The sequence below is a fragment of the Arachis ipaensis genome, chromosome B6, assembly GCF_059453495.1.
Source record: "Arachis ipaensis isolate K30076 ecotype BB chromosome B6, ASM5945349v1, whole genome shotgun sequence".
Taxonomy (NCBI): Eukaryota; Viridiplantae; Streptophyta; class Magnoliopsida; order Fabales; family Fabaceae; genus Arachis; species Arachis ipaensis.
The window spans coordinates 124000691-124019744 of record NC_142441.1 but is presented as its reverse complement, the minus strand read 5'-3'; the positions used below and the strand labels follow the sequence as shown (position 1 = coordinate 124019744).

Here is a 19054-nt window from a genome sequence, read left to right as displayed (position 1 = left end):
ATCATAACTAAAATCAAATGACAATCAATGTCAAACCTAGGCAAATTCAAGCCTACAACATGTTCACTTATTTTTCTCCATTTCTACCTGCCTCTACACTAAAAAATTCACCATCTACCCAATGTTATATCTATCACCCTATAATCTACAAGTAAATACAAGATCAAATATGGTTATCCTCATTAAAATTCCTTCACTTTAAAAGGAACTTCTCAATATCCTAGTCTAGTCACCACAGTTTTTGAAGCAGGAGTAAGCACATGTAAATTAAATGCTAATTTCGACATCTTAAATCCTAAATTAGCAGCTTTATCAAAGTCTATGGACGAATGAGATGCTCCAGTATCATATAATGCAGTTAACACTTTACCACCAATTTCACATTTACTTTTGGTCAAAGTCTCTAACCTAGGAGCATCATCCGTCATCACAGCATACACACGACCTTGTTGTAGGGCTCTCCTGGCATTTTAATTGGCTTTCTCGGGACATTTCCAAGACATACAATCAGCTCTTCTGTAGTTGTAACACAGTCCCAATCTGATTCTATATTGAGTTTTTGGATGGTAGCTTCCACACCTTTTACATGTTAAGTTATTCTGAGGTTGTTTTTCATATTTGCTTCCTTGATGATTGTTGTTGTTGTTCCTTCGGAAGTTATTCTGGCCTTGTTGAGGTTGTTGGTTGTAACCTCCCCTCTTTGAATTCTGACCCATTGGAGCAAAAGATCTTACACATTTTCGGTTGTGGTAATCACTATGATTAGTACTTGTAGCCACATTTTTCTTAGAATAATCCTCCATCACACAACTCTTGTTCACTAATTTTGCAAATCTCTTGACCTCCAGAAGCGCCACAGCTCACATGATATCATCCCTCAAACCATCTTGATACTTCATGAACTTCCATTCTTCATACCCTTCAGGAGCACCCTGACAAACCCTCGAAAAATGGTACAACTCCTCAAACTTGCTCGTATAAGCAGCCACTGTCATGGATCCTTGTCTCAGTTGTAGTAGCTCCAAATCATTGGCTTGTGTTGTTGAGTTCGGAAAGTATTTCTTGTAAAAATCCTTTCTGAACACCTCCTAAGTGATTATCTCATTCCCTTGCTGTAGTAGACAGTGAGCTCTTTGCCACCAGTATTGTGCTTTTCCAATCAACTGATAAGCAGCAAATTTGACCAGCTAACCCTTAGGTACATGATGTGCTTGCAGTACCCTTTCCATCTTTTGGAACCAATTACTGGCTTCAGTTGGATAAGTTTAACCCTTGAAGATTGGGGGATTGATCTTCAAAAATGTCACCAAGGTCATTGGAACTCCATCAGCTTGATAGGTTCCTAGTCCATTACCGTTCCCATTCATCCTTTCCATAGCCTGGTTCGTGGTTGCAGCACTTGCTTGCATCGTGTTGACGAGATTAGTCATAGCCGCTAAAAACTCGGCCTGATCTCCAAAAAGAGTAGGTTCCTCATTTCCTCTTCGTTCTCGTCCATGACTTGCCATTCGGGTCCTATCCACACAAAACAAGTGATATCAAGGTGATCAGTCTTAATATCTCAAGTTAAGTACTTCAATTTTTCAAAAGTATACTCATGAACTTCATGCTAAATATATCAATTAGATATCCTAAATAGCACAGGTACAACTTAGAGTATGCAATGAAGCATAAGCAATCCATCCCTTAGGCTCACAAGGACGAACTACTCTGATACCATAATATAACACCATACCTTTCATATTCTTATATTCGAGTTATAAGTTAATGATAATAAGGTGGTACGACTGGTGAATCCATATTTGATGATTTTTTGGTTAGAATTGAATGGATTTCATCACATAAACTTGTACTTATTCCCTTGAATAACATGCTTTTGAACTTTCCTCCCAAATTGTGCTTGATTATGAAAACATGCTCTTTTATGCTTAATTTGATCTATTTTTATTCCATTTGCCTTCCATTCGATGCCTTGATGTCGTTTGTGAGTGATTTCAGGTGTGTAAGGTAAGAATGGGTTGGAGAAAATGGAAGAAGAGCTTGCAAAATGGAGGAAACTTGAAGAATCAAAGGAGATGAGCTCAGAGACCTATGCGTGCGCACAGCCTCTTGTGCGTTCGCACAGGAGCCCAACCAGATCGCGTGGATCATTTTGAGCACGTCGCACGTCTCGTCAAGCATTGCCTAGTGTGCGTGCGCATAGCTACTTGTGTGTACGCACAGGTTGGGAATTTCGCAGAGTGTGCAGACGCACACGCCTGTGCGTCTGCACAGGTGTTCGCACATGACCTCATTAGAAAACCACGTGACTCGCGATTTGAAGGCTTTGGAGGCCCATTTTTGTAGTTTTTTAGCTCATATTGGAGGGGAAATGAAGGACATAACATAGCATGGCATTAGTATAGTTTTAGGAGTAGAATAGAAGGTTTTTAGTTTTAATTTTCTCTAAGTTTTCTCATCTTCTCCATTAGGGTTTTATTAGGGTTTTATATTCCAAGTGCCATTTCCATTTTTGTTAATTGGATTTTGCTAAACTCATTGTAAGTATTCTCTTATTATTACTCTTTATGGTTATATTATCATTACTCTTTCTTCTCATTCAAGTTATAGTCCAATTTTGTTTCTCTTTTGCAATTTCACTTTCTTGTTGATGAGTTTGATGTTTGGTGTTTGTTCTATGCTTTCTTATGCTATTATTGTTGATTGAGATAAATTGTTGTTTTTAATTCCAAGTCTTTTCTTATTTTTCTCATGTTTAAGCTTTTTGCCCACCAAGTGTTTGACAAAATGTCAACCATGGTTTTAGGCTAAACTTTTTGTCTCTTGGCTTGGTAAAGTGAGTTCTTGGGTACCTAGAGTTGGAATGTCCAACATTTAGTGTCAATTCTTGGGTTGTTAATTGTTCTTGTTTCTACTAACGCTAATTTGTTGCTAAGGCAATTAGCAAGCAATTTAGGATTTGTGGGTTAAGGACACTTATGCTCATTTAACTTACCTTCCGATGTGAGGGTTGATCAAGTGAGACTAATCCATCATAATTATCGTAGTTGTGGTTCCAACAAGGAAAGGATCCTTAGCTCACTCCAAGCCAAGACCTCTTTTTATGTTTTCAACCTTTCATACATTGCCATGTTAATCTCTTTTATACTTTACTTATTTATATTACATAGTGGGTTCTTTAATTTCTTCATTAGTTCAATCATTACAATTTTGCATGTTCTTTTATTGCTTTATATGTTTGGTGCACGAAATTGCGATCATCAACAATGGCGCCAAAGACTTGGTGCTCTCAAACGTGAATCACACTTTGTCACAACTTCGCACAACTAACCAGCAAGTGCACTGGGTCGTCCAAGTAATAAACCTTACGTGAGTAAGGGTCGATCTCACAGAGATTGTCGGCCTGAAGCAAGCTATGGTCACCTTGTAAATCTCAGTCAGGCAGATTCAAATGGTTATGGTGAATTGATAATAAAAACATAATTAAAATATAAACTAAAGATAGAGATACTTATGTAATTCATTGGTGAGAATTTTAGATAAGCGTATAGAGATGCTTTTGTTCCTCCTGAACCTCTGCTTTCCTACTGTCTTCATCCAATCATTCATACTCCCTTCCATGGCAAGCTGTATATTGGGCATCACCATTGTCAATGGCTACATCCCGTCCTCTCTGTGAAAATGGTCCAATGCACTGTCACTGCATGGCTAATCATCTGTCGGTTCTCGATCATACTGGAATAGGATTTACTATCCTTTTGCATCTGTCACTACGCCCATCACTCGCGAGTTTGAAGCTCATCACAGCCATCCCTTCCCAGATCCTACTCGGAATACCACAGACAAGGTTTAGACTTTTCGGATCTCCGGAATGGCCATCTATGGGTTCTAACTTATACCACGAAGACTCTAATATCTCGGACTCAGTCCCCTGTATTAGATATCTAAGAGATATTCATTCTAGCTTGTTTGCATGTAGAACAGAAGTGTTTGTCAGGCACGCGTTCGTAAGTGAGAATGATGATGAGCGTCACATAATCATCACATTCATCATGTTCTTGGGTGCGTATGAACATCTTATAATAGGAATAAGCTTGAATTGAATAGAAAAACAATAGTACTTTGCATTAATTCATGAGGAACAGCAGAGCTCCACACTTTAATCTATGGTGTGTAGAAACTCTACCGATGAAAACACATAAGTGATAATGGAGTTCATTGGTCTCGGCCCCAGAGGGGAACCGGAGTAACCAAGACTTCGAATACAATAATAAAAAGTCCTCTTTATACTAAACTAGTTACTAGGGTATACAGAAATGAGTAAATGATGCAGAAATCCACTTCTGGGGCCCACTTGGTGTGTGCTTGGGCTGAGAATTCAGCTTTACACGTGTAGAGGCTTCTCTTGGAGTTGAACGCTAGTTTGTAACCTATTTCTGGCGTTTAACTCCACTTTGCAACCTGTTTCTGGCGGTTAACTCCAGAATGCAACATGGAACTGGCGTTGAACGCCAATTTGTGTCATCTAAACTTGGGCAAAGTATGGACTATTATATATTGATGGAAAGCCCTGAATGTGTACTTTCCAACGCAATTCAGAGCGCGCCTATGAGAGTTCTGTAGCTCTAGAAAATCCACTTTGAGTGCAGGGAGGTCAGAATCCAACAGCTTCTGCAGTCCTTCTTCAACCTCTGAATTTGATTTTTGCTCAAGTCCCTCAATTTCAGCCAGAAAATACCTGAAATCACAGAAAAATACACAAACTCATAGTAAAGTCCAGTAATGTGATTTTTATTTAAAAACTAATAAAAATATACTAAAAACTCACTAAATTATACTAAAAACTATGTAAAAACAATGCCAAAAAGCGTATAAATTATCCGCACATCACAACACCAAACTTAAATTGTTGCTTGTCCCCAAGCAACTGAAAATCAAATAGGATAAAAAGAAGAGAATATACTATAAATTCCAAAATATCAATGAAACTTAGCTCCAATCAGATGAGCGGGACTAGTAGCTTTTTGCCTCTTGAATAGTTTTGGCATCTCGCTTTATCCATTGAGGTTCAGAATGATTGGCATCTATAGGAACTCAAAGTTCAGATAGTGTTATTGATTCTCCTAGTTCAGTATGTTGATTCTTGAACACAGCTACTTTATGAGTCTTGGCCGTGGCCCTAAGCACTTTGTTTTCCAGTATTACCACCGGATACATAAATGCCACAGACACATAATTGGGTGAACCTGTTCAGATTGTGACTCAGCTTTGCTAAAGTCCCCAATTAGAGGTGTCCAGGGTTCTTAAGCACACTCTGTTTTTGCTTTGGACCTTGACTTTAACCGCTCAGTCTCAAGTTTTCACTTGACACTTTCACGCCACAAGCACATGGATAGGGACAGCTTGGTTTAGCCGCTTAGGCCAAGATTTGATTCTTTTAGGCCCTCCTATCCACTGATGCTCAAAGCCTTAGATCCTTCTTATTACCCTTGCCTTTTGGTTTTAAGGGCTATTGGCTTTTTGCTCTTGCCTTTTGGTTTAAAGAGCTTTTGGCTTTTTCTGCTTGCTTTTTCTTTTATTTTCGCCATTTTTTTTTCTACAAGCTTTTGTATTCACTGCTTTTTCTTGCTTCAAGAATCATTTTTATGATTTTTCAGATTATCAAATAACATTTCTCCTTTTCATCGTTCTTTCAAGAGCCAACATATTTAACATTCATAAACAACAACTTCAAAAGACATATGCACTGTTCAAGCATTTATTCAGAAAACAAAAAGTATTTTCACCACATCAAAATAGTTAAACTAGTTTCAATGATGAATTTGAAACCATGTACTTCTTGTTCTTTTGTAATTAAAACATTTTTCATTTAAGAAAGGTGATGGATTCATAAGACATTCACAACTTTAAGGCATAGACACTTAGACACTAGTGATCATGTAGGAAAGACACAAACATAAATAAAACATAAAGCTCAAAAAAATAAAAAAAACAGTAAAATAAATAGACAAGGAGATTAAGGAATGAGTCCACCTTAGTGAGGGTGGCGTCTTCCTATTCTTGAAGAACCAATGGTGCTTTTGAGCTCCTCAATGTCTCTTCCTTGCCTTTGTTGCTCTTCCCTCATAGCTCTTTGATCTTCTCTAATTTCATGGAGGATGATGGAGTGCACTTGGTGCTCCATCCATAGTTGTCCCATGTTGGAACTTAATTCTCCCAGGAAAGTGTTGATTTGCTCCCAATAATTCTGTGGAGAAAAGTGCATCCCCTGAGGTATCTCAGGGATTTCATGGTGAGGAATTTCCTCATGCTCTTGTTGAGATCCATGCTCTCTTGATTGCTCCATCCTTTTCTTAGTGATGGGCTTATCCTCTTCAATGAGGATGTCTCCTTCTATGTCAATTCCAGCCGAATTGCAGAGGTGGCAAATAAGGTGAGGAAAGGTGGTGTGCAAAATCGTGATATTTTCTTCCTTGGTAACGGCGCTGAAAACTTCATACGCACGTCCATATTCTTAATTTTGTTTCACAACTTCGTACAACTAAACAGCAAGTGCACTGGGTCGTCCAAGTAATAAACCTTACGTGAGTAAGGGTCGATCCCACGGAGATTGTTGGTATGAAGCAAGCTATGGTCACTTTGTAGATCTCAGTCAGGCGGATTCAAATGGTTGTAGAGTTTTCATAATTAAAAGAAAAATAAAATATAAAATAGGATAGATATACTTATGTAATTCATTGGTGAGAATTTCGGATAAGCGTATAGAGATGCTTTCGTTCCTCTGAACCTCTGCTTTCCTGCTGTCTTCATCCAATCAGTCCTACTCCTTTCTATGGCAAGCTGTTTATTGGGCATCACCGTTGTCAGTGGCTACATCTTGTCCTCTCTGTGAAAATGGTCTGATGCGCTGTCACTGCATGGCTAATCATCTGGAGGTTCTCGATCATACTGGAATAGGATTCACCATCCTTTTACGTCTGTCACTACGCCTAGCACTCGCAAGTTTGAAGCTCATCACAGCCATCCCTTCCCGAATCCTACTCGGAATACCACAGACAAGGTTTAGACTTTCCGGATCTCAAGAATGGCCATCCATGGGTTCTAACTTATACCACGAAGATTCTGATTAAGAAATCCAAGAGCTACTCATTCAATCGAAGGTAGAACGAAAATGGTTGTAGTGTCACGATCATCACATTCATGTTGAAGTGTGAATGAATATCTTAGAAGTGGAATAAGTTTAATTGAATAGAAAAACAGTAGTACTTTGTATTAATTCATGAGGAACAGCAGAGCTCCACCCCTTAATCTATGGTGTGTAGAAACTCTACCGTTGAAAATACATAAGTGATGAAGATTCAGGCATGGCCGAATGGCCAGCCCCCATAAAGGTCTAAGATAGCATAAAACTAATCAAAGATCTCCTACAAAGATAGTAAAAAGTCCTATTTATACTAAACTAGTTACTAGGGTTTACAGAAATGAGTAAATGATGCAGAATTCCACTTCCAGGGCCCAGTTGGTGTGTGCTTGGGCTGAGCTTGAAGTTTACACGTGGAGAGGTCATTCTTGGAGTTGAACGCCAGTTTGTAAGGTGTTTCTGGCGTTGAACTCCACTTTGCAACTTGTTTCTGGCGCTGAACGCCAGACTGCAACATGGAACTGGCATTCAACGCCAGTTTGCGTCATCTAAACTTGGGCAAAGTATAGACTATTATATATTTCTGGAAAGCCCTGGATGTTTACTTTCCAACACAATTGGAAGCGCGCCATTTGGAGTTCTGTAGCTCCAGAAAATCCACTTTGAGTGCATGGAGGTCAGAATCCAACAGCATCTGCAGTCCTTCTTCAACCTCTGAATCTGATTTTTGCTCAGGTCCCTCAATTTCAGCCAGAAAATACCTGAAATCACAGAAAAACACACAAACTCATAGTAAAGTCCAGAAATGTGAATTTTAATTAAAAATTAATAAAAATATACTAAAAACTAACTAAATCATACTAAAAACTATGTAGAAACAATGCCAAAAAGCGTATAAATTATCCACTCATCACGACACCAAACTTAAATTGTTGCTTGTCCCCAAGCAACTGAAAATCAAATAGGATAAAAAGAAGAGAATATACTATAAATTCCAAAATATCATTGAAATATAGCTCCAATCAGATGAGCGGGACTTGTAGCTTTTTGCCTCTTGAATAGTTTTGGCATCTCACTTTATCCATTGAAGTTCAGAATGATTGGCATCTATAGGAACTCAGAGTTCAGATAGTGTTATTGATTCTCCTAGTTCAGTATGTTGATTCTTGAACACAGCTACTTTATGAGTCTTGGCCGTGGCCCTAAGCACTTTGTTTTCCAGTATTACCACCGGATACATAAATGCCACAGACACATAACTGGGTGAACCTTTTCAGATTGTGACTCAGCTTTGCTAAAGTCCCCAATTAGAGGTGTCCAGGGTTCTTAAGAACACTCTTCTTTTTGCTTTGGACCTTGACTTTAACCGCTCAGTCTCAAGTTTTCACTTGACACCTTCACGCCACAAGCACTTGGTTAGGGACAGCTTGGTTTAGCCGCTTAGGCCAGGATTTTATTCCTTTATGCCCTCCTATCCACTGATGCTCAAAGCCTTGGATCCTTTTTATTACCCTTGCCTTTTGGTTTTAAGGGCTATTGGCTTTTTGCTCTTGCCTTTTGGTTTAAAGAGCTTTTGGCTTTTTCTGCTTGCTTTTTTCTTTTTCTATTTTTTTGTTGCCATTTTTTTCTTTTTTTTTCTGCAAGCTTTTGTATTCACTTCTTTTTCTTGCTTCAAGAATCATTTTTATGATTTTTCAGATTATCAAATAACATTTCTCCTTTTCATCATTCTTTCAAGAGCCAACATATTTAACATTCATAAACATCAACTTCAAAAGACATATGCACTGTTCAAGCATCCATTCAGAAAACAAAAAGTATTGTCACCACTTCAAAATAATTAAACTAGTTTTAAGGATGAATTCGAAACCATGTACTTCTTGTTCTTTTGTAATTAGAACATTTTTCATTTAAGAGAGGTGATGGATTCATATTCACTACTTTAAGGCATAGACACTTAGATACTAATGATCATGTAATAAGACACAAACATAATTAAACATTTAACATAAAAAAACGAAAAACAGAAAGTTTAAGAACAAGGAATGAGTCCACCTTAGTGATGGTGGCGTTTTCTCCTTGAGGAACCAATGATGTCCTTGAGCTCTTCTATGTCTCTTCCTTGTCTTTGTTGCTCCTCCCTCATTGCTCTTTGATCTTCTCTAATTTCATGGAGGAAAGTGCTCTTGATGTTCCACCCTTAGTTGTCCCATGTTGGAACTTAATTCTCCTAGGGACGTGTTGATTTGCTCCCAATAGTTTTGTGGAGGGAAGTGCATCCCTTGAGGCATTAGTGGTTATGAAAAAAAGCAATGCTTTTTCCACATCAAACTTAAAATATTTGCTCGTCTTCGAGCAAAAGAAGAAAGAAAGGATGAGAAGAAGGAGAGATGGAGGTGTGTTGATGGTTTGAATTTGAGTGGGTGGGTGTAGGTGACGGGAAAGAGAGATTGAGGTGATTGGTGAAGGGTTCTTGGGAAAGGGTGATATAGGATTATGAGGAGGGAATGTGAGTGGAGGTAGGTGGGGATCCTGTGGGGCCCACAGATCCTGAGGTGTCAAGGATTTACATCCCTGCACCAATTAGGCATGTAAAATACCTTTGCATGCAATTCTGGCGTTTAAACACTGAATTGATGCTTGTTCTGAGCGTTCAACGCCCAGATGCAGCATGTTTCTGGCGTTGAACGCCAGTTCTATGCTTGTTTCAAGCGTTCAGCGCCAGCTCTTCTTAGGGTGCATTCCTGGCATTTAAACGCCAGGATGTTGCTTGTTTCTGGCATTCAATGCCAGATCCATGCTCTGTTCTGGCGTTGAACACCAGCCAGATGCTCCTTACTGGCGTTTAAACGCCAGTAAGTCCTTCCTCCAGGGTGTGATTTTCTTCTGCTATTTTTGATTCTGTTTTTAATTTTTGTATTTATTTTGTGACTCCACATGATCATGAACCTAATAAAACATGAAAGAACAATAAAAATAAAAATAAAATTAGATAAATAAAAATTGGGTTGCCTCCCAACAAGCACTTCTTTAATGTCAATAGCTTGACAGTGGGCTCTCATGGAGCCACACAGGTGATCAGGTCAATTTTATAGACTCCCAACACCAAACTTAGAGTTTGGATATGGGATTTCAACACCAAACTTAGAGTTTGGCTGAGGCCTCCTAACACCAAACTTAAAGTTTGACTGTGGGGGCTTTAGTTGACTCTGTACTGAGAGAAGCTTTCTATGCTTCTTCTCCATTGTTACAGAAGGAGATTCTTGAGTTTTAAACACAAAGTTGTCCTCATTCAGTTGAAGGATCAATTTTCCTCTGTCTACATCAATCACAGCTCTTGCTGTGGCTAGGAAGGGTCTTCCAAGGATGATGGATTCATCCTCATCCTTCCCAGTGTCTAGGATTATAAAATCATCAGGGATGTAAAGGCCTTCAACCTTTACTAACACGTCCTCTACTAGTCCATAAGCCATTTTCATAGATTTGTCTGCCATCTCTAATGAGAAATTGGCAGCCTGTACCTCAAGGATTCCCAGTTTCTCCATTACAGAGAGTGACATGAGGTTTATCCCTGACCCAAGGTCACATAGAGCCTTCTCAAAGGTCATGGTGCCTATGGTACAAGGTATTAAGAACTTTCCAGGATCTTGTTTCTTCTGAGGTAATGTCAGTTGATCCAGATCACTCAGTTCATTGATGAGCAAGGGAGGTTCATCTTCCCAAGTCTCATTACCAAATAATTTGGCATTTAGCTTCATGATTGCACCAAGGTACTTGGCAACTTACTCTTTAGTAACATCCTCATTCTCTTCAGAAGAAGAATACTTATCAGAGCTCATAAAGGGCATAAGGAGGTTCATTAGAATCTCTATGGTCTCTAGGTGAGCCTCAGATTTCTTTAGGTCCTCAAAGGGAAACTCCTTATTGGTCACTAAACGTCCTAGGAGGTCTTCCTCACTGGGATTCACGTTCTCTCCCTCCCTTGTAGGTTCGGCCATGACGGTTAAATCAATGGCCTTGCACTCTCTTTTTGGATTCTCTTCTGTATTGCTTGGGAGAGTACTAGGAGGGGTTTCAGTGACTCTTTTACTCAGCTGGCCCACTTGTGCCTCCAAATTTCTAATGGAAGACCTTGTTTCATTCATGAAACTAAAAGTGGCCTTAGGTAGATCAGAGACTATATTTGCTAAGCCAGATGGATTCTGCTCAGAATTCTCTGTCTGTTGCTGAGTGGATGATGGAAAAGGCTTGCTATTGCTAAACTTGTTTCTTCCACCATTATTAAAGCCTTGTTGAGACTTTTGTTGATCCTCCCATGAGAAATTTGGATGATTTCTCCATGAGGGATTATAGGTGTTTCCATAGGGTTCACCCATGTAATTCACCTCTGCTATTGCAGGGTTCTAAAGATCATAAGCTTCTTCTTCAGAAGATGCCTCTTTAGTACTGTTGGATGATTCCTTCAATCCATTCAGACTCTGAGAGATCATATTGACTTGCTGAGTCAATATTTTGTTCTGAGCCAATATGGCATTCAGAGTATCAATTTCAAGAACTCCCTTCCTCATAGGCGTCCTATTACTCACAGGATTCCTTTCAGAAGTGTACATGAACTGGTTATTTGCAACCATGTCAATGAGTTTTTGAGCTTCTGCAGGCGTTTTCTTTAGGTGAATGGATCCACCTGCAGAATGGTCCAGTGACATTTTTGATAGCTCAGATAGACCATCATAGAATATATCCAGGATGGTCCATTCTGAAAGCATGTCAGAAGGACACTTTTTGGTCAGTTCCTTGTATCTCTCCCAAGCTTCATAAAGGGATTCTCCATCTTTCTGTCTGAAGGTTTGAACATCCACTCTAAGCTTGCTAAGCTTTTGAGGAGGAAAGAACTTGGCTAAGAAAGCCGTGACCAGCTTATCCCAAGAGTTCAGGCTATCTTTAGGTTGAGAGTCCAACCATACTCTAGCTCTGTCTCTTACAGCAAATGGGAAAAGCATAAGCCTGTAGACCTCGGGATCAACCCCATTGGTCTTAACAGTATCATAGATCTGCAAGAATTCAGTTAAGAACTGAAAGGGATCTTCAGATGGAAGTCCATGAAACTTGCAGTTTTGTTGCATCAAATAAACTAATTGAGGTTTAAGCTCAAAGTTGTTTGCTCCAATGGCAGGAATTGAGATGCTTCTTCCATGTAAATTGGAATTAGGTGCAGTGAAGTCACCAAGCATCTTCCTTGCATTATTATTATTTTTGGCTGCCATCTCCTTTTCTTGTTTGAAAATTTCAGTAAGGTTGTCTCTGGATTGTTATAATTTAGCTTCTCTTAGTTTTCTCTTTAGAGTCCTTTCAGGTTCTTGATCAGCTTCAACAAGAATGCCCTTTTCCTTGTCCCTGCTCATATGAAAGAGAAGAGAACAAGAAAAGAAGAGGAATCCTCTATGTTACAGTAAAGAGGTTCCTTATTGTTAGTAGAAGAAGAAATGGAATAAGGGTGAAGAAGAATGGATAATCCAAACACAAGGGTGAGGATAGGAGCAGAGATATGAGATGAAAAGAAGTGTTAGTAGATGAATAAATAAATAGAAGGAGATGAGAAAGAGGGAATTTCGAAAATTAATTAAAATAAAAATAAAATTTAAAGTTAAATTTCGAAATTTAAAATTGAAATTAAATTAAAATAAAAATAATTAGTTAATTAAAATGAAATTTTGGAAAAGAGGGAAGGAATTTTCTAAAATTAAAGGTAGAGAGTTAGTTGGGCAATTTTGAAAAAGATATGATTGAAACAAAAAGATATGATTGATTGGAAAAGATTTGAAATTTGTTTTTGAAAAAGATATGATTGAAATTGAAAAAGATATGATTGAAACAAAAAGATAAGATTGATTGAAAAAGATTTGAAAATTAATTTTAAAAAGATAAGAAGTTAGTAAAGATTTTGAAATTGATTTTGAAAAAGATGTGATTGAAACTTATTTTGAAAAAGATTTGAAAAAGATTTGATTTTTGAAATCAAAGTTGATTACTTGACTAACAAGAAACTAAAAATATATGATTCAAAAGTTTAAAGATTGAACCTTTCTTACTAGGCAAGTAACAACTTAAAATTTTTGAATCAATCACATTAATTGTTAGTGAGATTTTCGAAAATATGAAACAAAAATAAGAAAAAGATTTTGAAAATAATTTTTGAAATTTTCGAAAATCATAAAATAAAAATGAAAAAGATTTGATTTGTGAAAAAGATTTGAAAAAGATAGAATTTTTAATTTGAAAATTTGATTTGACTCATAAGAAACAACTTGATTTTAAAAATTTTTTGAAAAAGTCAACTCAAATTTTCAAATTTTATGAGTGAAAAAGGGAAAGATATTTTTTTTATTTTTGAATTTTTAATGATGAAAGAGAAAAACATCAAAAAGACTCAATGCATGAAAATTTTGGATCAAAACATGTGATGCATGCAAGAATACTATGAATGTCAAGATGAACACCAAGAACACTTTGAAGATCAAGATGAACATCAAGACTTATTTTTGAAAAATTTTCAAAAAAAGAAAACATGCAAGACACCAAACTTAAAGATTTTTAATTTTTAGACACTAAGAATTCAAGAATGCATATGAAAAATAAGAAAAGACACAAAACAAGAAAATATGAAGATCAAACAAGAAGACTGGCCAAGAACAACTTGAAGATCATGAAGAATGCAATGCATGAAATTTTCGAAAATAATTTTTTTAGAAAATTAAAAAGATGCAATGGACACCAAACTTAAAACTTGACTCTAGATTCAAACAAGAAACATCAAATTATTTTTGATTTTATGATTTTGTTAATTTTTTATGGTTTTTTTTTTGAAAATTATTTTGGAAAAAACGAAAAAGAAGAAATATTTTTGTATTTTTCAAAAATAAGAAATAAAAAGCTTAAAATTAAAATAAAATTACCTAATCTGAGCAACAAGATGAACCGTCAGTTGTCCAAACTCGAACAATCCCCGGCAACGGTGCCAAAAACTTGGTGAGCGAAATCGTGATCTTTTCTTCCTTGGTAACGGCGCTAAAAACTTCATACACACGTCCATATTCTTAATTTTGTTTCACAACTTCGTACAACTAACCAGCAAGTGCAGTGGGTCGTCCAAGTAATAAACCTTACGTGAGTAAGGATCGATCCCACAGAGATTGTTGGTATGAAGCAAGTTGTGGTCACTTTGTAGATCTCAGTCAAGCGGATTCAAATGGTTGTAGAGTTTTCATAATTAAAAGATAAATAAAACATAAAATAGGATAGAGATACTTATGTAATTCATTGGTGAGAATTTCGGATAAGCGTATAGAGATGCTTTCGTTCCTCTGAACCTCTGCTTTCCTGCTGTCTTCATCCAATCAGTCTTACTCCTTTCTATGGTAAGCTGTTTATTGGGCATCCCCATTGTCAGTGGCTACATCTCGTCCTCTCTGTGAAAATGGTCCGATGCGCTGTCACTGCATGGCTAATCATCTGGAGGTTCTCGATCATACTGGAATAGGATTCACCATCCTTTTGCGTCTGTCACTACGCCCAGCACTCACGAGTTTGAAGCTCGTCACAGCCATCCCTTCCCGGATCCTACTCGGAATACCACAGACAAGGTTTAGACTTTCCAGATCTCAAGAATGGCCATCCATGGGTTCTAACTTATACCACGAAGATTCTGATTAAGAAATCCAAGAGATACTCATTCAATCGAAGGTAGAACGAAAGTGGTTGTCAGGCACACGTTCATAGGGAATGATGATGAGTGTCACGATCATCACATTCATGTTGAAGTGCAAATGAATATCTTAGAAGCGGAATAAGTTGAATTGAATAGAAAAATAGTAGTACTTTGTATTAATTCATGAGGAACAGCAGAGCTCCACACCTTAATCTATGGTGTGTAGAAACTCTACCGTTGAAAATACATAAGTGATGAAGGTTCAGGCATGGCCGAATGGCCAGCCCCCATAAAGGTCTAAGAGAGCATAAAACTAATCAAAGATCTCCTACAAAGATAGTAAAAAGTTCTATTTATAATAAACTAGTTACTAGGGTATACAGAAATGAGTAAATGATGCAGAATTCCACTTCTGGGGCCCACTTGGTGTGTGCTTGGGCTGAGCTTGAAGTTTACACGTGGAGAGGTCATTCTTGGAGTTGAACTCCAGTTTGTAACGTGTTTCTAGCGTTGAACTCCACTTTGTAACTTGTTTCTGGCGCTGAACGCCAGACTGCAACATAGAACTGGCGTTCAACGCCAGTTTGCGTCATTTAAACTCGGGCAAAGTATGGACTATTATATATTGATAGAAAGCCCTGGATGTCTAATTTCCAACGCAATTGGAAGTGCGCAATTTGGAATTTTGTAGCTCCAGAAAATCTACTTTGAGTGCAGGGAGGTCAGAATCCAACAGCATCTGCAGTCCTTCTTCAACCTCTGAATCTGATTTTTGCTCAGGTCCCTCAATTTCAGCCAGAAAATACCTGAAATTATAGAAAAGTATACAAACTCATAGTAAAGTCTAGAAATGTAAATTTTAATTAAAAACTAATAAAAATATACTAAAAACTAACTAAATCATATTGAAAACTATGTAAAAATAATGCCAAAAAGCGTATAAATTATCCGCTCATCAAAAGGCTAACCTTGCCAAAGTAGAGGACTTGTCAGCCACCTTGTAGAGTTCTTGAGGTATAATCTCATTAACTTCCACTTCCTCCCCAATCATGATACTGTGGATCATGATGGCCCGATCTATAGTAACTTCAGACCGATTGCTAGTAGGAATGATTGAACGTTGAATAAACTCCAACCATCCTCTAGCTACAGGCTTAAGGTCCAGTCTTCTCAATTGAACCGGCTTGCCTCTTGAGTCAATTTTCCATTGAGCTCCTTCTACACATATGTCCATGAGGACTTGGTCCAACCTTTGATCAAAGTTGACTCTTCTAGTGTAGGGGCGTGCGTTTTCTTCCATCATTGGCAAGTTGAACGCCATCCTTACATTTTCCGGACTGAAATCTAAGTATTTCCCCCGAACCATGGTAAGCCAATGCCTTGGATTCGGGTTCATACTTTGATCATGGTTCCTAGTGATCCATGCGTTTGCATAGAACTCTTGAACCATTAGGATCCCGACTTGTTGAATGGGGTTGCTGAGAATTTCCCAACCTCTTCTTTGGATCTCAAGTCGGATCTCCGGATACTCATTCTTTTTGAGCTTGAAAGGAACCTCAGGAATCACTTTCTTCTTGGCCACAACTTCATAGAAGTGGTCTTGATGGACCTTTGAGATGAATCTCTCCATCTTCCATGACTCAGAGGTGGAAGTAATTGCCTTCCCTTTCCTCTTTCTAGAGGTTTCTCTGGCCTTAGGTGCTATTAATGGTTATGGAAAAACAAAAAGCAATGCTTTTACCACACCAAACTTAAAATGTTTGCTCGTCCCCGAGTAAAATAAGAAAGAAAGAAGGAGAAGAAGAAGAGAAATGGAGGAGAGGGAGAGAAGGGTGTATTCGGCCAAGGGGGAGAAGAGAGGGTTGTGTTGTGTGAAAATGAAGAAGGAATGAGGGGTTTATATAGGAGTGGGGGAGGGTTAAGGGTTCGGCCATTAGGGTTGGATTTGGGAGGGAAAATATTTTGAATTTGAAGGTAGGTGGGGTTTTTAGGGAAGAGAGGATGGATGTGAGTGGTGAAGAGGTGATGGGGAAGAGTGATTGAGTTGATTGGTGAGCGATATTTGGGGAAGAGAGTTATGAAAAGAGTGAAAAAGAGAGAAGAAGTGGTGGGAATCCTGTGGGGTCCACAGATCCAGTGGGGTTAAGGACTTAACATCCCTGCTCCAATTAGGCGTGTAAAACGCCCTTGCTGTGCAATTCTGGCGTTTAACGCCAGACTGCTGCTTGTTTCTGGCATTAAACATCCAAATGTAGCCTGTTTCTGGCGTTTAACGCCAAGTAGATGCTTGTTTCTGGCGTTAAACGCCAGCTTGATGCTTGTTTCTGGCGTTAAACGCCAGACAAATGCTTGTTTCTGGCGTTTAAACGCCAGAATGCTCCTCCTCCAGGTGTGCTGTTTTTAATGCTATTTTTCATTCTGTTTTTGATTTTTTAGTAGTTTTTGTGAATCCACATGATCATCAACCTAATAAAACACGAAATAACAAAAAGAAAATAAAATAGATATGATTAAATAACATTGGGTTGCCTCCCAACAAGCGCTTTAGTGTCAATAGCTTGACAGTGAGCTCTCATGGAGCTTCACAGATGTTCAGAGCATTGTTGGAACCTCCCAACACCAAACTTAGAGTTTGACAGTGGGGGCTTTGGTTGACTCTGCAGTGAGAGAAGCTTTTCATGCTTCCTCTCCATGGTTACAGAAGGAGATCCTTGAGTTTTAAACACAAGGTTGTCCTTATTCAGTTGAAGGATCAATTCTCCTCTGTCCACATCAATCACAGCTCTTGCTGTGGCTAGGAAGGGTCTTCCAAGGATGATGGATTCATCCTCATCCTTCCCAGTGTCTAGGATTATGAAATCAGCAGGGATGTAAAGGCCTTCAACCTTTACTAACACGTCCTCTACTAGTCCATAAGCCTATTTTCTTGAGTTGTCTACCATCTCTAATGAGATTCTGGTAGCTTGCACATCAAAGATACCAAGTTTCTCCATTACAGAGAGTAGCATTAAGTTTATTCCTGACCCCAGGTCACACAGAGCTTTTTCAAAGGTCATGGTGCCTATGTTACAGGGAATTAGGAATTTACCAGGATCCTGTTTCTTTTGAGGTAATTTCTGCCTATCCAATGCATTCAGTTCATTGGTGAGCAAGGGAGGTTCATCTTCCCAAGTCTCATTACCAAATAATTTGGCATTCAACTTCATGATTGCACCAAGGTACTTAGCAACTTGCTCTTTAGTAACATCTTCATTCTGTTCAGAAGAAGAATACTCATCAGAGCTCATGAAGGGTAGAAGAAGGTTTAATGGAATCTCTATGGTCTCTAGGTGAGCCTCAGATTTCTTTAGGTCCTCAAAGGGATACTCCTTATTGGTCACTGAACGTCCTAGGAGGTCTTCCTCACTGGGATTCACGTTCTTTCCCTCCCTTGTAGGTTCGGCCATGATGGTTAAATCAATGGCCTTGCACTCTCTTTTTGGATTCTCTTCTGTATTGCTTGGGAGAGTACTAGGAGGGGTTTCAGTGACTCTTTTACTCAGCTGGCCCACTTGTGCCTCCAAATTTCTAATGGAAGACCTTGTTTCATTCATGAAACTTAAAGTGGCCTTAGGTAGATCAGAGACTATATTTGCTAAGCTAGATGGATTCTGCTCAGAATTCTCTGTCTGTTGCTGAGTGGATGATGGAAAAGGCTTGCTATTGCTAAACTTGTTTCTTCCACCATTATTAAAGCCTTGTTGAGGCTTTTGTTGATCCTCCCATGAGAAATTTGGATGATTTCTCCATGAGGGATTATAGGTGTTTCCATAGAGTTCACCCATGTAATTCACCTCTGCTATTGCAGGGTTCTGAAGATCATAAGCTTCTTCTTCAGAAGATGCCTCTTTAGTACTGTTGGATGATTCCTTCAATCCATTCAGACTCTGAGAGATCATATTGACTTGCTGAGTCAATATTTTGTTCTGAGCCAATATGGCATTCAGAGTATCAATTTCAAGAACTCCCTTCCTCATAGGCGTCCTATTACTCACAGGATTCCTTTCAGAAGTGTACATGAACTGGTTATTTGCAACCATGTCAATGAGTTTTTGAGCTTCTGCAGGCGTTTTCTTTAGGTGAATGGATCCACCTGCAGAATGGTCCAGTGACATTTTTGATAGCTCAGATAGACCATCATAGAATATATCCAGGATGGTCCATTCTGA

The 19054-nt window shown here is 38.5% G+C and overlaps 1 non-coding gene and 1 pseudogene across 1 annotated transcript; one reads left to right on the top strand and one right to left on the bottom strand.

The window, feature by feature from the left end:
• Window positions 1-212: 212 nt before the first annotated feature.
• LOC148562594 (uncharacterized) lies at window positions 213-1508 on the bottom strand (annotated as a pseudogene).
• Window positions 1509-11901: 10393 nt separating this feature from the next.
• On the top strand, window positions 11902-12009 carry LOC148562593 (small nucleolar RNA R71). Its single transcript, XR_015886535.1, has one exon. It is a non-coding gene; the product is annotated as a small nucleolar RNA R71 (small nucleolar RNA).
• Window positions 12010-19054: the final 7045 nt, after the last annotated feature.